A 24,498-nucleotide genomic window follows, 5' to 3' on the forward strand; every position below is an offset into this window, starting at 1 on the left:
GTTATATTCGAATATTTAAATTTAATGGAGAAATTCCATTTTTTCCTTTTCCACAATATTCACTAAATACTTGAATTTTATTAAACTTGGAAAAAAGTAAAGGCGCTCCAATATGTATGTTGTCAGTTTCAATGAATTATCATAAACTTTATGCCGATTTATTTTTATCAAAGCACTTAAGAGTAATATTCCTAGTTAATGCCGGCATATGGATATGGAGTCAAACAAAACTTTGAAGCATAATCAAAAATACAGCAATAGCTGGTGTAAAATTTTTAATCGAGAAAAATAATACTGTTTTTTTTTTTTTTTTTTTTTTTTTTAATTTCCTTCATTTCTTAGTCTCTTGTGATCTAAAATCTACCTTTTAATAATATGGTTAATAGTTACTTTTATGTTATTTAATTTTATGCTTTAATTTCCTTTTTATGTTTTAATTTCACCGATAAAATCCCATATAAGCCATTATATAATATATTTTGTTCGTGAAATATTCATTATGTTTTATACCTTACATTTAAATCATCAGGCAGATAATGTTTCCGGTCGGATGAAGCGAAACTGTAGCTGCTAATCATCGTAAAAGTTTTTATTTTAGTAATAAACTGAGTTTGAGTTCTTTGTCAAACTAAAATGGAATAGGAATTATTGAAAAATGTAGTAAAGGTACAGTTGAATAAGAATGAGGAGTTAGTAAAGTCTTTAAAAGTTTTTATTTTTAACTAACATACATCCTTTGACAGAAAACTTCCAGGACAAATGTCGTAAAAAGTAGAAAATTACATTTACCAAATAATGGTCCTAGATGCTATCAAAGTAGTCCCCTTGGCTATCTATAAACAACTGCCAACGTTTCTGGAGGTATTGGAATCAAGCAGGGAAATCTTCAACTAAGAGGCTTGCGAGCTCCTTTGTCACAGCCCGTTGGATGCCTGCAATAATCTTGATTAAAAACTATTAGACAAAAGTTCTTAAATAATGAAAGAGTAATATATAAATAAATGCAATTATAAAAAAAATCTGAAAGATTTCAGATTTTAAATTACGACCAAAGGGACAATTTTTAACATTTTGTAGGTTACCCTTATTCATTAAACAACATGTTCTTCGCACTTAAGCCATAAAATTCAGTTCAACAGCAATATCGCAAAATAATTTTAAATTGAGCCTATCTTTAGAATTTCCGATACACAGTCTCAGGCGCTGGAGATAAAAATGTTTTTTCTGTACAACGTTGCCATTGCTCGCTTTGAAATCCTTGAGTTTGTTAATCAAAAATTCATTAAAGTTTTACAAAACAGGAAATCGATAACAAAAAAAAATCGAAATTTCAAATTTGGGCTTCCAGATGCCTATATTTGAGGGGAGGACTACGTCAATTAAAATTTGATGTCTCTAGATATCGTTGTTTTATCACAATGCGAGAAATATACAAACGTTTACGCAGATTCTTCATTATTTAATTTCTTCAAATATAATACAAGGCGATAATATTTGGTGGCCATAGTTTGAAAAGTGAAACGGACATTCAGAATGATACGACGCAAAAACGTAATACGAAAAGAACAGTCCCTCAGGGACAAAATCCCCTTTGGACTAAAAATAATTAACATTTATATAAATTATTGTTCATATAGGAAAACAGAAAATATTTAACAATGTTCTTGCTACTCATAGTCTGGAAACCCTTGATCTAAGCTTACTTGCTTGAACGAAATTTACACTTTGTCAACGAGTCATTTGCACCCTCAACTTTGTGGTAATGCTGTTTTTGCTCAACACATTTTGGGTGATTATCACGTTTTGTACTTATACGTGACTTATTTTGGGGTTCATAACCTGCAAACCTATGTTTGCCAATTTATATTTATTAAGCATGTTTAATGGCAGTATGACTAATTACTATTAGTGGCAAATTTCGTGACTGAAATTTTTACATACCTATTTAGCATGTTTCTCAAAGTTCTTTTCCGATACTTTTACCACGTTCTTTTCAACGCTGCAGAGATCTGTAATGTTTGTTCGCAGTGGAATAATAACAACTGCTAAGAAATACATACACACACACACAATATATCACAAAAGAGCATTGGTATATGCACCAATCAAAATAAATTAATTTTTACTGAAATCATTCCAGAAGACAGATATTTACTCCAGGTATGAAATTATTTATGCCTGAAGATTACAGATTGGAAACATCTTTTGATTCCTAAACAACAATCTTTCATCTAAACTAATGACTTCCCAATAGTATATTGTTCCGATTTGAAGTGTTCGTTTCCGCATCGTTTCATTCAAAATATCTGAAATGTATAGTAACAAGCAAAATCCCGAAATATGACCTGGTACTCATTACAGATAAGACTATCGCTAGGATGTCAGTCTTGTTTCGCTCTCATTAAAACACAACAGCAGACAATCGCGGAATTTGAAATTGTTGGAATGATCTTCTGCATAAACTACTAAAGATGTTTACAGAAAAAGGTAAATGGAGCAGGCGGATAGAGATTTATAATATTCTTCTTATTTAAAATTATTACAGATATTTGTATGAAATAAGAACAACTATTCTTTTCTAAGAGATCCGTTTGAAACATTTGTACAACCTAAATAATGAAATGCTCATATGCAGACAGAATAAATTTTCTTTAGATGCGAATAGTAATTTCTGTATTTATATGTATCCCAGAAATATGAAGCTGCTATATATTTCTATTTAATGTATATGTTTCTATTATTTTCAAATTTAGTATTTTTCCTTGCATTTTGATTATCTTTCACTTAATTTCATTTTTGTTTCTATTGCATTTTGTCGAATATTGATAGCAAAAAGATCATCCACAGCATTTATATTAAAAAAAGCAGCGGTTATAGCAGTTTATAAAATTGTAATATTCCATCGAATGCTGGAGCTTATTTCAGCTTATTGGCAACGCACGAGTGGTTTGGAAGTAAGGTCCAGTGGTCCAAATTCCAAACCGTGTAAACCTTAGAGGAACAATATGTCACGAGAAAAAAATGTGGAAAACCTTTTTCTTCATGAGGTCAACAATTTCATATTAATGAAATACAAGTGGCTACCTAACGATATCCAAATAGCTATGCTAATGATCTTAACCGACTATAAAGGAAATGTCTGTAGGGCCAAAAAGTTTGGCCTATAAGAAATGTCTTCTTATATACTTGCTTACGATACCTCAATTTGTTAACTATTGATGTTTTTATTATGAAATATAATTTTAAAAAGATTTTTCCCCCTAAATGAATTATAAAACTGATTTTAAATGGATTCAAAAGACACATTTTCGTGTCGTCTGTACGTACGTATATATGTATGTATGGATGTATCTCCCATAACTCAAAACGAGTAGCCGCAGAACGTTTAAATTTTGTATATAGGACTGTTATAACATTCAGTTGTGCACCTCCTTTTTTGGCTGCAATCAGCCGCACCAAAAGTACAATATATATATCCACTCTCTTTCTCGGCTCAGGTAAATTTTTTATTCTCATATTTTGGTAAATCGTGCACTTTTTGCTTTATAAATAAGTGAATAACGTTTTTCTTATCTTCTGGTTAAGGCTTTTATGCCTTTAGTTAATCTGCATGAAATAGTTTTAGAATTATTAAAAAATTAAAGTTGTCTAAGTGCTGTTAAGCTTAATTTTTTTTTTATTATCATAGCAGCCATATTTGTTTACATTTGAAACGCAGTAGAATAGTGAGCTAAGTCTTTATGCATCTTCAGTGTCGTTTTGCCAAGAGGAACCAAAACGAAGCTCTTAGTTTTGTGCGCCAAAAAATCTGACTTCTTGCCTGCTGGCTGAACTGCTTGTTTTTGCGTAGAAGCTGTAATTTTAATTGTAAAAATTGTTTTTTCAATCATTTTAACTGTATTTGGTGTTTTATGTTTTTCTATATCTTTCAATTTTTAATGAATCTATTTAAAGTTTTTACGTATTTTTGCCTCGCCGCGAAGCGAGAACTGAATTAATAGAATGAAAGATATATCTCTAATGAAATTTGAGGAATAAGTGTAAATGAAATGCAGGAAAAAATGCGAATAATTTAATGTTCCGTACATGGAACTCATGTGGTGTACACATCAGACTTTTTTTAAAAATCAGAATTTTAACATAAAATATACGTCTCGTGCTTACATATTGACCACCACTTGTGGCGATGTACCTTAAAGTAATAGCCAAATTCAAATTCGAACTAAGCTTAGTAGTACAAAAGTGATTTAACTCAAATCTGACTGAAAACGTGTCACCGGCGCAACAACTTAAATGAGTAAAGTAAAACCGAAGAATTACAAGCGAAGCCTGTTAAGGTGGTCTCGAAAGGCAGGACCATTCTTCGTCTTCTAATCCCAAACCCTCATCTTATTTGTTTATTTATTTAAAACTCTCATACCTATTTGCATTCTGGAAGGAAGCGAAAAGAAGAAGGGATAATAAAGCTAAAATTTTAAATAACTGATTACTGAAAATAGTAATATCCCTACAAATACAGCCGACATTTTATATAAAACAGAAGTGAAGATGAATGTTTTTGGATTCATATTGGTTCAATGTTAAGTTTCTCCTCTGGTTTGATTAGGCTTGAGTTCAGTTAACCAGGATTTTAAAGTAAGCACTTTTAATTGCACCAGATTTGGAATATGAAAAGGGTTTTCATGCCATCCATGTTAAAAGTTACAGAAATGGAAACAAGTAAATAATACTGATTTAATTATTGGAAAATTTGGAATAACTTGGAATAGATTATGTTTTTAGAAAAAAACTATCATTTTTGTTCTGACTAAAATTTGATTAGATGCTTAACTGAAATATTATAGCTTTAATAAGTATTAATTAATATTTTTAAAAAAGAATTTTTTTATAACACATATGAAATTTTGTATGCATATGATAATTTATATGTATATATAACCGTTTGACACAATTAAAATACTTTTTTACTGTATTGTCACTGTATTAATCTTCTCTTTAAGTCTGCAAAAATTATTAGCAAATCAGGAGGGTTATATGCTGCAGTACGACACTTTGTGCTCCTGAATTCTGAAATTTATATTAAAAAAATTAATATTTTTAAAAATTGTTTCTAAAATTAAGTAGCGGTTACGTAAGAAATAAATAATGAATAAAAACTGTAAAACCTGCAAACTATAATTATGGAAAATAACTCTGTATTATAAGGACTTAAATATCTAAAAGTAAAAAATAACTTTCTTTAGCTGTGAGAACAATTTAAAAGCCAACTTTGAGGTAAATGAGACAAACATCAACTTTTCGGAGGTGGGAGGTTGAGTAAAACAAAATGGTAGCCTTGCTCCTTCAAGGATACCAATTTTTTTTTTTTTTTTTTTTTTCTAGATGCCCTCGTCGTAAAACTAAATGATGTGAAACTCCTTTTTTCTTTCTATTTTGTTCAAGGGATGTTGCTGTATAATCTATTATGAACGATGTGGTTGTGGTACAAAGTCATTTTTTGAATCAGGAGACTTAGAAAATGAGTATTTCCCTTTCCGGGACCATTACACTATGAGAGCATGCTGAAAGGAGGGAGAAAATACCTTATATATTTCTCCTTTTAAAGGACAACTGATGATTAGGGCACCCAGTAGCCAAATCGTGGAGGTGACGAAGGTCCATCAGCTTCTAGTTTGGGCGACATTTGTAGAGATAGTAGTTTATTTTGAAACAGAAGGTGTGGAAAATGGGACTCGAACCTGGGCCTCTCGAATACGCTCCTAGTGCTCTAACTGTTACACGACGAAGGCATGCTAGAACGAGAGAGAAAATATTACATTAATTGCATTAGTGCTCTAAGACAATAACAGCCTTTCTTTCTGTCATTTATTTTTCTGTCATTTATTTAGCCTTTCTTTCTGTCATTTTTTTTTTTTTATTTATATTCTTGCATTTGATAGCACAGGAACATTATTCAATATTTATTCTTATCATTTTGTTATTATAAAATATAGACAAATAGCTATAGCTCTAATGTTTAATTATTAGCTTTGAAAAGAAAATTCACTTTCTCAAAAGAAAGAGGTGTTTGTTTAATATTATAACTCAATAAATTCTATTTTCTAGTTTTGCATAACTCTTTGAAAGCTAAACACCTATAAGAAAGTTTATAGCTAATTACCTGTTCGATACTCCCTGAAAAACATTCCTTCTCAGTATCTGAATTACTTATCCATATCTGAGAAATAGTAATATAATCATCATTGTACTGTGATTAATATCATCAATGCTTTCTCCACTTTTTTCGCCAGTTTTGAACTTATATTCTTGGAAACAATTCTGATATTACTTTGTTAGACAGAAGATTGCTTTTAGCCATTTTATTTTTGAAAACTCAAGAGAAAATAACCTTTTGAATTTCTTTCTACAGATTATTTGTTCTAGAAGCTTCTTCTCTCACTTTCAAAACGCTATGTTTTAAAAATAGAATCCGTTGTCTTGTTGCATTTCAATAAATATATTGCTTTGAAGTTCCTCGTTTTAGAGTGTTATAATATAGATATTTAAAAAGGTTTAGGTTTCCAGAAATGTTCTTCTATGTAAGGAAATTACATTAATACTCTTTAATAATTCAAACTCAAAACATTTTAACTATTCTTAACGAAAATATACATGAAATGTCAGAGAAACAAATGACTTCTCTTCCGTTCTTCTTAAAAACAAAAATTAAAGTTTCGAAATTTGAATGAATGCAACTTTGAGAGGTTCATGCACATACAAATAGCAATTTACTATATGTAATTTACTATATGTAATTGATTTTAGAGCTATAATGTAAAGTAAGGGTTAATTTTTAATTTAAAAATAATCTACGGAAGATCGTGCAAGAAAGATGAAAATATAAATAAAGCAATAGTAAGTAAAACAGTTAATATAACAAATAATGAAAATCAAGTCAAATATGAAAGCAAATGTGAAATATAAAAATGATAAATAAGCAATTTTTAAATTAAAAATAATTATTGCCTCAAATTTTTGTACAAAATAAATTACCACGAAAATTTTTATTCCGAAAAGGCACAAAGTTATGCTTTAATATGATTAATAATATAAGCAATACTGTACTAATGATTAAATACCAATCTTCGCACCAGTCGCATCTTGAACAAAAAATTGAATGTATAAAATTTTCTAAATACGGAATTCCACTGAATTTAGTATCTTATGTTTATTATCACAATTAAATAAAATACAACTTATAACAGTAAAAATCCTTATATATATATAATGCCATAAATTTTACAATAATATCTTTTAAATGCATTCCAAACACATTTTCCTAATTTTATGGAAAATCAATATTCTTCGCTTTTCTTGGAGTTTACTTTTCTATTTGCATTAGGTAAAGTAACACTTCAAAAATGCGTTAAAAATATAGTTTTATGGAAAACAAATATCTTATTCATTCTTTGGCAGCGCTTTCTGGAACTGTCTACTCCCTCGATCGAACTTTAGATAGATTGAATCGCAGCCACCCTTGTCCCAGAGAAGAATCCTTTTACCCCTTTGCTCCCGCATTGCAGACTATCGAGAACTAAGCTCCCCCTCCCCACTGAGAAACACCGCCTCTAAATTAACACCCGCGTTCGAAGCTAGTTTTCCAGTAGTGGTGGGTGAGGTTGGCCGTGAAGAGGCGGGTGATGGCGACAGAAAGCGTGGAATTAGGTTTCTTTTGTTGCTTCGTAGGAAGACATCCTCCCCAGCAATTTGTCACTTCACAGTTCCGAAGCATCCATTCCGAACTTCCCTCCCATTCCCCGCTTTCCCATCCCATAGTTACAATCGACCGTCGAAAGACGATTCAATTTGGTTCGATGTGAACTTTTCCAGGAAAAGTCGAGAACTGTGAATTTGAATGGGCCAGAGGAGGGTAGACTGTTATGCATCGAACTGATTTTTGTGGCCTCTAACACGTTAGGGGATGGGATACATTACTTATAAATACAGTCACGAGCGATGAATAATTATATCAGCTTTCAAAGCAAAGACGCAAGTGTTTATGTGGTAGATTTTGAATGGAATCAAGGAAACGCTTCGCCAAATTAATTTGTGATTTTCGAGCATCATGTTCGTGAGTCATAATATGGTTTTAGAGCAACGGATCAGTACGAAATATGGCATCTTTTAAATTTGTTAACATAAAACGCTGCAATTTGCCACTTCTAAGACTCATGCTTGTCAGTCTGAATGTTCTTGAATCTGTAGTAGTTCCTGACAATAATACCTGTAAAGTATGCTTCTTTCTTTTCCAACACATATTCACACTATATTTCCTTCGACAGAATATATACTGCAATGATACTACATATTTACATTTTTATTTTCAACGGCTTATACTTACTGAACTGGCTTAGAAAATATCCAGAGCTCTACATTTCTTTAAATTTCAACAGAAATTACAAAAGAAATTTATCTTTAGTATTTGCTGAAATTCAAGATCTCGGTTTAAAATTCTTTAATGTCATGTTTCTTAAAACATATGCAGAGTTTTATTCCAAACACTAAATTATTTTCTATTAATTATTTTCTATTAATTATTTTCTGTCTTTCTGCTATTAAGTTGATATCAGCGGAATGTAGACTAAGTTTAAACCGAACACGAAGATTTTATTTCATTTGTTGCAGTGGCAACATTTAGTGTTCGATGAAACCATTAGCAGCCGAATGTTAGCTGCGGTTTAAGAGTTCTTAACAATCCGGTAAGAATTAGCTTATAACATCCAGAGATTAGTTCTTATTTTTAGTTGAATTATTGAGTAAATTTTCGGTTTATGTTTCGGCAGTGGATAACTTTTGTTAATTTTTTCTTAGTTTTGAGGTCTAAGATTGAGGAGCTATAGCAATAAATGTGTTTTATTTTACTTATAAATCCTAACTGAAATTTCAGTACAGACCAGTTTATTTGTGATGGTCCAAATAAAATAATGTTGGAATACTTTATCAAGAGTTAGCTAGTTAGCGACAACCTTATACTAATTATGAAATGGTATTTTATTTTATGAGTTTTACATAAATCACACATTTTTATTTTAACTATAAGACTCCAAAAATATAATCTTCAGTTTATGAATGCATTTTTTTAAATTTTTAATGTTCGGCTGCTAATGGTTTCATCGAACACTAAATGTTGCCACTGCAACAAATGAAATGAAATCTTCGTGTTCGGTTTAAACTTAGTCTACATTCCGCTGATATCAACTTATAACAGAAAGACAGAAAATAATTAATAGAAAATAATTGAGTGTTTGGAATAAAACTCTGCATATGTTTTAAGAAATATGACATTAAAGAATTTTAAACCGAGATCTTGAGTTGCAGCAAATACTAAAGATAAATTTCTTTTGTAATTTCTGTTGAAATTTAAAGAAATGTAGAGCTCTGGATTTTTTTCTAAGCCAGTTCAGTAAGTATAAGCAGTTGAAAATAAAAATGTAAATATATAGTATCATTGCAGTATTAATATATTAGTATTAGTATCATTGCAGTATATATTCTGTCGAAGGAAATATAGTGTGAATATGTGTTGGAAAAGAAAGGAGCATACTTTACAGGTATTATATAGTAGATCATTATTATATAGTAGATCATTAATTCAATTTATTCATGCAGCCCATGCATTTAAACAAGAGTTAAAATTAATCACATAAATACACTTGAAATTATGACTGAAATATGACATCCGAAAACAGATTCTTAGTGCAAATATTTTCGCTTTCCGAATGAACATAAAAGGAGAATAAGGGAATAAATTAAGCGAAATGTATTACCATAAATGTAATACATAAGAATCTAGCTTTTTATCTTTCATAGTTAAAGGATATATTTCTCACAAAATGCTATACCTTATTCTTGACAACCTGGCACAGATCTATGAACATGTCCTTTAGACTGTGCAAATCCTTAATGTAAACCTAGGGCTGAATTTTACCTATTTTAACTAGAACATCTGACAAGATCACTGAATGATCGTAGTTTTAAAACATCGATGAAATTGTAACCGTAACTACTCTCCTAATAACCTCATGGTTGCTAAGATATGTAAAACTATTTCTGATGTAATTAAAAATAATATATTATAACAATTTGAAATTTCATTAAAACTGCGTATTTGAGAGAGTTTTCCTATTTTCAATTTTCTATGCATAAGAGATATTAAATCGTTTGCAAATTATAAAATTCTAATAACCTGTTTTGCTAAATCCTACACTTTTGCAGAAAAATCCGGTTGTGACAATTTACCTTTATTTTCGCAAGAAAATTATTGTCTAAAAACACGGACACATATATAGACTCAGTAGACTTTTATGAAAAATTAATTGCACATTTGAACGCGATTCTATTTTTCACTTACCAGATGGATAAGCTAACTTACACGAAGAATAAATGCATCGATACATGCTATAATTCCTTACAAAATTTAACTTTTCACATCTTGTCTTTAATATGTTAAAAATATTCATAGATTTCATGTACAGCATCTTATAATTTTGAGCTTCTTCGACAGTTATTATTACGAGAGTTCCTTACTTCACTTAAATTCAATGATGATGAATTATATACATCATATGAAGGAAGCAAATATCGATAGGTTACTCGTAAATAAGCTGGATAAAATGTCTTACTTGTTTAACTTCGAATAAGAAGAAAATGATTATTATATTCCGTCTAAATATTAGGTTGTCCGGAAAATAACACAGGTTTTAAACCTATATCTTCAAAGTATCATAAATCCACTCAAACACAATTTTATTAATCAAAGTAAGCACCAGCCGAATCAATGCATTTTTGCCAAAGAGATATAAGTTTATTTATGCCGGTAGAATAAATTTCTGGAGTTCTGGACGCGATAAAGTTGTCAAAAGCGTTTTCGACCTTATCTTGGTTTCTGAAGCATTTCTTCTGTAGAATGTTATCCAGATGTTTGAAAAACTGGTAATCGGTTGGCGAGAGGTCAGAAAGAGGGAGAGTCTCGTATTCCAATTCGTTCAATTTTCTGTAAGGTCAGTTGCACGACGTGCGACCGAGCATCGCCATGAAGAACTGGCCGCTTTCTGTTGACCAATGCCGGGCACATGCGTTGCAATTTTTGATGAATTTTATTGATTCGCTGACAGTACTTATCTGCCGTAATCGTTTCACCCAGATTTAGGAAGCTGTGGCTGATGAGACCGGCCGCAGACCACCAAACAGTCACCATAATTTTCTTTTGGTTCAAATTTGGCTATGGAAAGTGTTGTGGTGTCTGACCATTGAGCCGAATGTCGCCAGTTGTTAGACAGAATCCACTTTTCATCGCGCGTAACAATTCGATCAAGAACAGGATCGTTTTTGTTGCGGAGAAGAAGAGCAGACGACACTTCAAAACGGCGATTTTTTTATTTTCGCTTCAATTTGTGAGACACCCACTTATCGAGCTTCTTTGACTTTCCTATACGATTCAAATAATCAGAAATCGTTGTTTCGCTTACGCTAAGCCTTCTCCGCAAGCTCTCGAACAGTTGTGCACGGGGTTTGTTTCAACTTAAGTCTTCAAATCATCGTAATCAACAGCTGAAGAGCTTCGACGACGCTCTTGATCTTCCAGGTCAAATTCTCAACGATGAAACTTTTGCACCGTTGAACTGTAGATTCATTAACACTTTTCTCACCCCCATACTTCGCTGACATTTCGAGCCGTTTGTGCTTCGCTGTGGCCTAGCTTGTACTCATAAAAGTAAATTTGCAGAAAATCCTGTTTTGACATTTAAATAAAAACACCTAGTAAATATTTTTAAAAATAATTTTGGAACGAAATGGTTATTATAGAAATATAGAGCGGAAATAGAGCTTCAAAATGGTATATAAACCAGTGCAATTCAAAATACAGTCAAAAGTCGTTAATTCGGACACCCATAATTCGGAATGATCTATAATCCGGACCTCAAAACTAAAAACTTTCTGCGCATGCGCCGCGTTGACACATGCGGATAGGCGTTTACGCGTGCGCGTAAGACCCTTTACAACTGCGCACATGAGTTTGCGGAAGTGCAGAATACGTTTTCGCGTGCGCGTTTTATTATAATGGACGTATAAGCTAAAATTATCTAATTATCTATTTCAGTTAATGTTGATGATTGCGTTGTTCCTTAATTTTCGAATTGGATCCGGCTTATTATTTTTTGCAGACTGTAAGAGCAATTTTATAAAAGTAAGCTTAAACTTTCGATTATATCAAATAGAATTTCCAATATATATTTGTTAATATGTAAAGGATCTAAAGCGAAAGTATGTTTTGAAATCCGAAATCTGTTTATCAATTTCACGCTGCTCGGCGGGGGGATCGCCGCGCGGCGGGCGCGTAATGAATTGGAAGTTGATCTGTCAACACTATCTTTATCTTCAGCGCAGATGTTTTTATTTTATTTGGCTTATAATTCCTTACCAAAAGTAGTATTTCATCTCGATATGCTCCGTCTTTGATATGATTTAAAACAAGTTCCTCGTCATTATAATTCGCTTTCGATAGCGAAGAAAGTAACAGAGGTTATTGAAAACGAAAAAATTTCGATTGACAAATTAGTCGGTGTTCTCGACACAGCAATTATAGGACTTGAACAGCGTAACTTTGTAACTGAACAAGAAATTATGTCTGTTTAATAGAATTAAAGAGAAAGTATTATCACATGAAATGAAGCAAAACTTAAACAACTTACATTGAAAGAAATGTTTAATAAAGTAAACAAATAAATATTAAGCTTTTTCTTTTTGCAAATTTTGATACCCTTTAGATCATAATTGTTCTTTATTTTATAAATTACGGTTTCATATTTTTAATTTTAGAATTTCTGCATGCCATCTTACGAGATTTAAACTGATGATCTATAATCCGGAAAAATCGATAATCCGGAATCGCCGAAGTCCCGACGAGTCCGGATTAACGACTTTTGACTGTATTTCTGTTGTTAAAAATGTACAGGAAAGATAAACAATAGCAAACATCTGCATTATTTTCCGGACAACCCGATAATAACGTTAACTAAATATATTTACCGGTGAGGATAGTGGAATATGAGTATGAATATTTTGATGCCTTGACAAATTATTTAAAAAATTTAGTAGAAGGTGTGATAAGTTGGACCACTTTCCAATTTTACTTACCACACGTAGTGGACGTTGCAAGAAAATACTTTTAAATTAAACAGACAAAATGCATTAAAAGTATAGAAAAATTAGTACCATGTAACTATATCTTGAAAATTGTATGAGGTTATTATAAAACTGAATAATTAGCCTCCACATTATAAAGTTCAAAAATTTAGATAATGAGTAGCTAATAAACGATAAATAGAAGTATATTGTTTTTGTTATACCGTATTTGCAGGCGTATAAGACGCACTTTTTTTCTTTGAAATTAGGTCTGAAAAATGGGGTGCGTTTTATACGTCGATACTCAGTTTTTGATTTACATTCATTTCTGGAAATTTCCTCTATTCGGAATTATGCGATTTTTTCCTGTTTCCTTGCGGGGTGTGGGGATATTGCAGTTACTTAGAGTTCAGGGAATGCGTATGCGCTGTCATCAACGGTCACAGCTGTGTTCGTTTAAACTTTTCAATTTTTGTGAACGACGTTTAAGTGTGTGAAATTTCTACTGTTAAATTTCTTAAATTTATTGTCAAGTTATGCCTTGAAAACAACGTCGGCATTGCTGTAACATAGCATACAAGCTGTTTCCGTGTGCTAAAGAACATGGAAACAGTGCTGCAGAGGCATTTCGGGCCGCTCCCAATTGAAAAAATGATAAGAAATTGACGAAATTATAATGATCAGTAATAACGTTTTATCCTTCAAAACTGTGTATAAAAAAGGAGGTGCTTCCTATACGCCGGCAAATGCGGTAATTAAAAGCTGCTTAAGTAATAACAAATTAAAAATATGAATCAATTATCCGTATGTAATCTTAATTTACCTTATATTAATTGAAGGATAACTAGAATTAAACGAGTTGCATCCTCTCTAATTTTAATAAATATTCCAGAAAAAAAGAAATATTTTCTATACAAAAGTTAAGCTAAATTTAATTTATTTAAGTATAATTTAAAGATAAATGTAGCTGTTGGTCTTTTTTCTGTAATTATTTTTGGGTACTTTTCCATTTCGCCTGGGGGCCCACCAGCGGCCGAGCGGTAAAGACGCTGAACACTGGTAGTTCGGTCCGAGGTTCGAATCACGCGAACAGGCTGGCTGCATGGGCGTTTTCGTGGTTTTCCCCATGTGTAACGTGTATACGAGCCAGTTTCCCCTAGAAAGTCCTCCACGAAGGCATCCCTCCCTTAAGGCAGATAGCCCTCGTGTGCTTTGCCATAACTGATTAATCCAATCCATTTCGCCGGCGCAAATCTCGCCAAGTAGACGTTATTGGCGACACATAAAAAACGTTAACAAATGTTAGTTCTAAGAATTTTTTTATTTTGAAGGCATAAACATTTTAATATCCTTTAAAATTTTGTAAAAAGCCAATAAATAAAGGCAATAAATTTGTAAAAAGACATTAATTTAAGAATTTACTATGCTTTTATGGTTCAACATCCTGAGTCGCCGGTTCATATCACGTGACCCCAAGTGATCTCATCTGACGTAAACTACGCTACAAAAATCTAATTCTCTCGGTACTTACCTACATTAATTTCAAGTTAAATCTTAATTTGGAATACAAGTTTGAATGCAAGAGTTATTTCAATTTGTACGAATAGCTTACTCAGAATTCTGTAAAATCACAATGCTCAATTAGAATTGATGAATTTGACCCTTGACTTTGCGTTTTCTATATTTTCGCTTTCGGATGAGCGATGTGATTGCATACTAATAGATTTAATTACCGCGAATGGGCATAAAATTGAACTATCTGGTAAAACTTCTAAGTAATTGCGTACTAATATTGAAAGAAACAATCAATCTGATTAGAAATGGCTGCGACTTGTATTGAAAATGAGGCGTTAAATGTTACCATCGAGGATATTCTGTTTGGCATCAGCTGTACCATTATTGGCGACTTTATCATCTACGCAGGCAAAACGGAAATATACCGCTTTTTGTTTTAAATAACTATTTTTGGTTTTAGCAAATCTTGAAGTGCTTTAAAAATATTCTCGTAGAATAGAGATTAGGAAAGTTTTGGTTTGGTTTATTTAATTACGGCAAAGCCACGAGGACTATCTGCCTAATGTTAGGGAATGCTCTCGAGGAGTATTTTCTAAGGGAAACTGTCTCGTGTTAGACATGGGAAAACCACGAAAGCGCCCATACAGCCAGCCCGTTCTTTGGAATTCGAAATCGGAACGAACTACCAGTGTTTACCGATTTTATCGCTTGGCTGCTGGTGGGCTCAGATATTATGAAAGACTACGTTGGTAAAAGTTTTTGGAAGGGAAATTTCTGCCTTTAGGGAAAAGGACGAAACAACTGTAAACTCAAATTTATATCAGAAACATCAGAGTTTAATTTTTATTAAAAGTAATTATAAAGGCAGAACGCTTACCGGAGTTTTCAAATTACCGTGGAGTATTGCTTTACAGATGTAAGAAGTGTCTTGAAAAAGATTAATAGGAAGAGATCTCACAAGAAAGATCTTCCAATATAAAACTCATATTTTAACCCCCGTGGGAAACTCTGTGATAAAACTGATCTTAAACAGAAAACGTTGTGTTGAAAATATAAAATTTGGTAAAATCTCCAAACGAGTGCTACATCGCCAAATATTGTTAGATTTGTATCAAAGAACTTAAAATACCTATTCTAACCTCCTTAATTTCTATATTGGCAGTTTTTTTCACATTATGTACCTCTAATTAGTAAATTCGTTTTCAATTTTATGTGCACTGTTTTACAATAACTTTATTGTTTTATCAAAAATACTTTCTCGGTGTTTCAGTGAAAATGCAATTCGCTCTTTCTGACCTTTAAGCAGATTTAAGCAAAAAAATAAAGCTGATTCATACGCTCAAAAAAAGCTATTAATTTAAAGGTAAAGGTAAGGTAAAGGTAAAAGTATGGGGGACACCAGCGATGTACCATAGGTCAACTGGTAATGCCTTCCCATACTAACTCTTTGAAAAAAAAAAGGGGGGGGGGTAATTGCAAGTTTTATAAGAATTTGCATAAACTGAAGTTTTTCAAAAGGTCTAAAGTTTGCCTATTATGGTACATCGTGCAATTCCACAGTACGCCCCGCATCCAGTATTTATTAAAAATAATGGTGTAGGGCATAAGTAGATTACAAAATAGTAGGAATACAATTTGAGATTCACAAGATAAATTGAACATCTGATTTAGTGCAACAAAATAGGAGATAAACATAATTAATAAACAAATAAACATAATGAGATAATTATAATTAGTACTGGCAACACAATGTTAAATGAATTGTTATAATAATGCTAAAGAGGTAGGTGTCCATGGGTTATTTCAGATATATTGGTTTATTGCAGTTTATAAAGTTCAGTTCACGAGCGGATCCATTTTGTCCATAATTACAGCATGTAAAAGTTCACTAAGTTTAAACTGTATGTGGATTTACACTTGACAGAGATCTACGCCGTAGGAAGAGAGTCGTTGCATAATTTTCTGAAACTTTGGATATTGATGTTTATCTTTAATTAAAAATCTTTGGAATGCCAGGAGGTCAGTTCTTGGGAATTTTATGTGAATATCCTCAGTTAAGGGGCATGAGAAAACGTAGTGATCAGGAGTTCCCTGTTCCCCACATATGCATATGTCAGAGTTTGCCAAATTTCTTGCGTAGAAATATGTGGGGAAGGGTCCATGTCCTGTTATAAAGTAATTTAGGGAAGGATTCGAGTTCAGAGATGCTAAGCTTACATTGGGCATCAAGTTATATGTGCGTCTTCCCTGTGGAGCATTGTTCCACAAATCTTGCCAAGATTTTGAAGCAAGTTGTTTTAGTTGGTACTTGAAATTCGAGCGAGGCCACGGAATGATGATTTCAGTACCATCTTGATTAATAGCTGCTTCTTTGGCTAATTCATCTGCCTGATCATTACCAAAATGGCCACTATGTCCTTTGATCCATGAGATTTGAATTTTGTAGTTTGGGATTTTTCCAAGAAGAGAATTTATGTCGGATATCAATGGAGAACAAGGTAAGGGCTTTTAATAGCTAGAATAGCTGCTTGAGAATCAGATTTTATGCTAAATTCGTTGAGATGTTTGAGAATGGCTATTTCAATCGCTGCTTTTATAGCTGACAATTCCGCCTGGAAAACACTATTATTATTATGGAGATGGCCTTTCCATTTGATGATATTTGAGGGGGTAATTTGAAAAAAGACTGCGGAACCAACTTTTCCTTCAATTTTTGATCCATCAGTATAAGCAATTGGAGATGAACTTGAATTTTCTTCAGACGTGGTGAATATTATTTTGCTGAAGCGAAGCGCTGGATGGATAAGATTGGGGTTAATTTTCTTTTCATAGTTGGATGGCCAAAAGGTTTGGTTGTTGAATTCTGCGGCTTGGTTAAGTTGGAGAACTTTCGTATAGGTGCATTCCATTTCTGCACTGATTGATAACGGAAGAGTACCAGCTAGAGTATCAAGTGCTATATTTGAAGTTGTGCGATACGCCCGAGTAATGCAAAGAGTAAAATGCCTTTGAATTGAATTTAAACATTTAATCTTTCTTACTGTCATTGGTTGTGCCCAAATTCCGGCTCCGTAATTTACCATTTTTGAGATGACTGTTTTTAGAAGAATACGTGTTATATGCGGGTTTAAGCCCCAGTTATATCCATGCATACGTCGTAGGCAGTTAGCTATTGATGTTGTACGAAGTTTAATATTTTGTAGATGAGGAATCCAGGAGAATTTCTTGTCGATTGTTAAACCGAGGTACTTGATTGTGTTCACAGATTTGATCTTTTGATTGTCAATTTTTAGAGCTAAAGCTTTAGTTATATTTTGTCCTGGTTTATGGATCACTAAGACTTGGGACTTACTATGTGAAATTTGTAGTTTTTGAATTTGGCAAAGTTGGTTAAATAACTGGAGTGTTTCGTTGCAATTATTCTGTAAAATGTCTCTGGTACGGCCACTTGTAATAAAAGCTACATCATCTGCAAAAGCTACAATTTTTGAGTGATCTGGCCATGGATAGGCAATGATGTTGTTGAAGCTGATATTCCAGAGATCTGCACTCATGCAAGACCCCTGAGGACATCCTCGGACTTGATTACGCACAATTTCAGTGTTGTTGTAAAGAATCATACTTTTTCTGTTTCTGAAGTAATCTTGAATAATTAGAAATAAATTTTGAGGGCACTTAAAGAAACGCAGCGCTTGTAAAACTGCTGGCCACCATAAAGAATCAAAAGCTGATTTTAAGTCGAGACATATTATTGCAGAATGAAGTTGGTTGATTTTATTGTTTCTGACTTGTTCAAGAGCTGCATTAATTGCATGACTTGTTGAATGTAGGCTTCGAAATCCAAACTGGTTATTGCTTATTAAGTTTTTGCTGTAAACATGAAATTTTAGACGACCAATAAGACATCTTTCCAAAACTTTTCCCAGGGCTGGGAGAAGATTTATCGGACGATAAGATTTAGGTTCATCGGAGCTTTTATTCTTCTTATTGAAGAGTATTATATTACCAATTTTCAGGCAATCAGGAAAGGTAGAGAGTTCTATACATCGATTGCAAAAACTACAGATTATGTCAGGATGGGTTTGATTAATTTTATAATGTGATTATCGATGCCATCTGGGCCGGGTGCCTTTTTTAAAGTTAGGTTTTTAATTATTTGCTTTATTTCTTGTAATATCGTTGTCTGTTTGTGGAATGTCATCGCAGTTACGGATTCTGGTTTGAGTAGGCGAATCTTCAGCTGGATCATCTTTTAGAAAGACAGAGTCAAGAATCTCATTTAGGGTTGAGAGAGTGGCATCCTGAATTTCAGCAGAACTTGAAAGCAAATTTGAGGGAAGTTGGATTTGTGACGGTTTAAATATTTTACTACTGGCGATCTTGTATAAGGTGCCATAAATTTCTTTATTGTTTGAACAATATTTGTGCCAGCTTTTTAATTTAGATTCAAGAATCATCTTTTTGTAGTTTGAATTTTCTTTTTTGAATTTGAGCCAGGCTTGGTGTCTTAATTCATCGTCAGTAATCGATTTCATTTTCCGTTTCAATGCTCTCGCCTTATGCTTTTGAGCGCGTAACTCTTTAGTCCACCAATTTATATTAAAGTAAGGTTTTGCAGATCGTATTGGAAAGGTATTTTCACATATTTCTTGGATTTTTTTTATAAAATCTTCTGTAGCTTTATTTAGATCTTCTTTTGTTGCACTTAGTTGGAAGGAAGAAGTCATTGGAAATGCGGATTGTTGAATTTGCTTAATAAAGTTCTTTTCTTTCTTTTTAGTAATTTTAAAATTATTAGTTTCATTAAAACTGATTCTGAGTCCTCTTTGATTTCAAAAGTAATATATTTATGATCTGAGTGAGAGTTGTCTTCTTCAATTTTGCGATTTGAAATCGAATTAATTAGGTGATGGGAAGTAACTACGAGATTTGGCCACCCTCTCCCATACATTGTTTCGAAAGAAGGTAAATCCGAGGCTTGGTAATGGATGACAAGATTATGCGAATTGAAGAATTCCTCAAGGGACTTTCCTCTTGGACTTGTGGAATTGTAGCCCCAAAGCTGGTTGTGTGAGTTGAAATCTCCACAAATTATGTGTGGACTTCGGAAGGAAAACAAGATGGATTCTAAATCATGAAGCAAAGGAGAAATATCCTCGGAGGGAGATGCATAAATACTTCAAATAAGAAGTTGAGAGTTGGAACTATTAAGACTGATTGTAACTAGGTCTCTTTTGGCTGTAATTAGAATTGGGTGCCAGCTATGATTAAAACTGATGATAGCTGCTCTGGGATGTTGATTGGGCGACTGAGGAGAATATTGAAAGACATTCCAAGACGTTGGAATGCTACTTACTTTCCCTTCGATACAATAGGGTTCTTGGATTAAAACAAAGTCTTTATGGTTATGAGTTAAGAATTCTGCTAGATGATCAGAAGCCGTTTTTGCTCTTTGTAAGTTGATTTGGAGAAAACGAATTGAAGAAAATGGAATCGAGTTTTTTAGCAAGGCTGGGGGTAGAATATTTTGTACATCACTGTCCACGTTATAATCTTGAGTTGAAGCGTTATTCTTTAAATTGCGCTCTTGCATGTTAATATCAACTGAAGAATTATTAGTTATGGATGATGGCAACATGTGAGGTTGTGGCTTTGTCCGGGTACAATAATTTGTTGAGCTGACTCCTGTACGTCTGGCATGTTCTTTCATGAGCACCGTGATCAGTTGGTAACGAAGAACCAGTTTCTTGGTTACTTCGCACACAATTTACACAGAGTTTTACGTTTGAGGTACACTCTCTATGGGAATGTTGTTTTGCGCAGCTGGAACAGCAGGGAGGATTTTGACAGCTTCGACTATTATGTCCAAGACCCTGGCAATGAACGCAACGGGGAAGTGAAATGTAGGGACGGAAGGAACACGAGTTGAATCCAATGAAGACTCTTGACGAAGTAAAACAGTCACTAGAATCTGAAGAAATTTCTACAATCCAATTATTTGTATTTTCAGATCGGTGAACTGGAGAACACGAAATATCAAGATTCTTATTTGATGTAATTTTCAGAAAAGCCGATTTGATATCATCAGCAGCCACTGAAGATGGTACATTAAACACTATGAGTTTGGTACTTTTGGGTTTTGAAGTACGAACAGTTACGGAGGCTTGTAGTTGTCAATTTTCAACGATTGAGCGATGTAATTGTTCTAAGTCTGCTTTCTTTTCGACACCGATTAAGAGCTCATTAGACTTAGTAGTACGAATATTATTGATATGAATACCCAGTTTTTGTGGATTAAGTGTCGAACTTAGTTGGTGTCTGATATCTTCAGATGTTCTCTCTGAATCTTTAGGTTTCAGGAGTAGAATATGATCTCTGAATTGACTTTTTGGAGTCTGTTTCAAAGAAATGTTTTTAGCAGCAGCAACGGCGTAGGAATTTGGGGTTTGTTCTAGAAACTTTGTTTCGAATAATTTTTTAACTTCGTGTTGTTGTTGCTGCAAATGTTCCTTCACTTCAGTGATAACTGTAGTATTTGAATGCTGAAGAGACAGTTGCTCTCTCAGTTCCGAAATTGTACCTTCGTGCTTCGTTAGAGTAAGTTCTTGGTCTGCCACTATTTGACGAAGAGCTGTTAAATGGACAGAAATCTCTTTATGTTCTTGGGTATTAAGTTTTCTATTTTTTCCGATGTTTAGAATATCTTTAATTTTATCAGTAATTCGTAGAATATCATTCAATCTGGAGGAGTCAGCATTTTCAGAATTGCTAGTTAAAGAATGGGAGATGTTTAATAATGATGGTGAGGAAGACCTATCTTTAGAAGCCATCGATAATAGTTTACAATTTCATAGCTCACATAAAACAAAAATGACAAAAATCAGAAATTATTCATAAGCATAGCAGAAAATTACTAGTACATGAAGTTAACAAAAATAAATAAATAAGTAAATAGTAGTGAATAATTGCTTATTAGAATAAATGCTATTACTCGCATAAATTCTGACAAAAATAATTATAAATTCAGGTGTTATGCAGTTCCAATGTTTCTTAGGAAAACGAATATATATATAAAGAAAGAAACTCAAATTAAATAAAAATACAGAATTATCTGTTGGTAATACTATATTATGTCAAGTCTTAACTAAAGGTTAATTAATTAGATAACTGTGAGTTGTCAGACGTACATTGTATTAAGTCGTTAAGAGGAGTTCTAAACCTTATTCAGACAGGTATTTCTGCAAGTGAGTGTTAAGTAATCAGTATTATAATTAGAAAACACATACAACAGTATGTAAAAACTTTTCAGAGTTAGGCAAAACACACAAAACACAATGTGATAGGAAAGGGGAGTATAAATAAGTATGAAAAGACACACTAGTTACATTAACACATGTACATACGATTCTAAATACCAGATAATAATAATAAGAATAATTGTAATGAAAATAAAATAATATTAAAATGAATTTTAGAAAAAAGTATATTTTTTCTCAAAGTACTAGACTGCAGGAGTTAAAAAATAAACCGTGAAAACTGGTAAACTGTGCAGAGTTCTGCTTACAAGTGAATAAAAATAGTAATTCAATAATTAATTAACTAAAAGATAAGCGCATGGTATCAAACTGATAATGTGATGATCTGTGAAGATGCAGTATTTAACCCCGTTTCATTCAGTGCTTTTATCCTTTTAGAACTTTGGTTAAAGATTTAAAATACAGTTGTTGAAATTGGGCAAAAATGCTCCGCCGATGAAACTGAGGAAGCCGTGAGCATTAAAAGGGCGCTGTTCTTATTAGAGCTGTAACAATAGAGCACTGTCGTGGGCATACAGATACAGTTCAAGGTCGCCTCCCAACTGGTATGTGGGAAAAAAAAACTCTCTGTAGAAGGTGACGGGGGAAATGGAACACACTTGCACGTTAAATGATGTAAAATAATTAAAATAAACTCCTCAGAAGAAGGGACGGGGAAGAAATTTTCAACGAAGATAAAGTGTTTAAGAGCCTACCTCTTGAGTACGATTTCAGCGTTGATAGTCTTGTAAATAAGTTATAATCCAGGAAAAACTTAATTAGTTGAGCTGAATATGGCTTCGCTTAACCACTTTCACAAACAAAGGAATATCGGCCGCGTTTCACGAGAACAATAAAAACTAAGTATTTGCTGAAATAATGGTCGTAGAAACTAAAGATTTGCAGCACTGTGTTCGCGGTATGTTGCTGAAACTTGTGCTATACAATTGAAATCGACTTTTGTTTTTAAACGACACTTACAACAATACAAGCGGGAGCACGTGAAACTGCAGTCTACACAGCTGCGAGCAAGCCGTTCTCGCTATTAATTTAAAGTTTATTCCTATATATTCCTGTAGATGAAACACAAGTTGACAATAGGCTCTATTCAACAAATGCAAACTTTCTGTCAGAATTTTCGGCGCTTTAAAAACTGTGTAACGTGTGTACGAGTCAGTTTCCCTTAGAAATTCCTCCACGGAAGCGTCCGTCTTCTTAGACACATTGCCCTCCAGTACTCTGCCGTAATCAAATTAACCAAAAAGAGATTAGCTGACGAATTGGTAACGGGACCCACTTCTACATTTCGCCGTAAGCTAGTTTTAATAATTTCTCTGAGACATATAACAAAACACTTTAGCAAAGGGTATAGATCCTACATTGACGGGAACAGCTACTGTGCATGTATACTTGTACAAGGTACTCTGTTTTCAAATCAAACACCTAATTTAGTTCAGATGAATGATCTAATGTTCTATTTTCTTCATGCTTTCTTCGAAGTCTACCAAGAAGGCATCTTTTTCCATTAGCAGATAGCCTTCCTGCGCTTTGTTGCATTTAATTAATCAAACACACAAATACTTTGCGTTGAATTATTCGATTCTATTTACTAAAAATAGTTGAGGAATGAAGACATCGCCAGTAAGCAGCAAACAAACAAACTTGCTAGATAACGGAAATCATTCAAAACATAGTTAGCTCAATTTAGCTTACAGAAATCAGAAATTTAAAGTGCAGCTGAATTTGAAGTCAGACATTTTACCAAATGCTAAAAGTAGTGCACTTAAAAAACCACAGAGCTTTTAAGAGAACAAAATAAATAGAAAAAAAAAACTGTAGAAGGAAAAATTGCAAAAGCTTTTACAGAAGCTTTACAACTCAGTGATTCTGACAAACGGATAACTGCTTTTTTATTGATGAAACTAGGAGACAAAATTATTACAACTTTTATTCAAGGAAAGATCTGCTGAAAAAGAAAACTCTTTTGCTTTTAGAATCTAAATAATACAAAAGATTTGAGATATCTAGCAAAAACAAATAATAAATGTGTAAAACAAATGAATAAAAGCAATAATAAAGTCAAAAAGCATTCCAACTTTTAAATTGTGATGACGTAAAAAGGATACACAACGTTTGATTTACGGAAAATAGCATGTCCTAATAAAACTAATAAAAAGTACAACTTAATGTTTTTTGATAAAAGTAATGAAATGTGCGATATTTACCAGTTCTCAACAAGCTTTACACATTTTTTAAGATAATGATGAATTATTCGTGAATAATACTTATTTAACATGTTGCTTAGATACATCTCCACTACTCAGCTCCTTCAAGAATTCATAACTTCAGGTATCCACTCATCTGTCGGGCCCACGAGCGGCCGAGCGATAAAGTCCCTGAACACTGGTAGTTCGGTCCGAGGTTCAAATGCAGCGAACGGGCTGGCTGCGTGGGCGTTTTCGTGGTTTTCCCTTGTGTAACGTGTTTATACGAGCCAATTTCCCTTAGAAAGTTCACCACAAAC

The 24,498-nt window shown here is 33.1% G+C and overlaps 1 protein-coding gene and 1 long non-coding RNA gene across 2 annotated transcripts in view; one reads left to right on the forward strand and one right to left on the reverse strand.

The window, feature by feature from the left end:
* The window catches only part of LOC118189736 (alkaline phosphatase-like), an 818,836-nt gene that overhangs the window by 585,930 nt on the left and 208,408 nt on the right, over window positions 1–24,498 (forward strand). The window lies entirely within an intron of this gene.
* Window positions 771–24,337, reverse strand: LOC118189737 (uncharacterized). The gene is made up of 3 exons (XR_004758308.2): window positions 24,200–24,337; window positions 5,583–5,792; window positions 771–932 (listed from the first exon to the last, which is right to left on the reverse strand). It is a non-coding gene; the product is annotated as an uncharacterized LOC118189737 (long non-coding RNA).

This window comes from Stegodyphus dumicola, chromosome 4 (genome assembly GCF_044657685.1).
Source record: "Stegodyphus dumicola isolate Sdum_Otavi_A_Nest chromosome 4, ASM4465768v1".
NCBI classification, from domain to species: Eukaryota; Metazoa; Arthropoda; class Arachnida; order Araneae; family Eresidae; genus Stegodyphus; species Stegodyphus dumicola.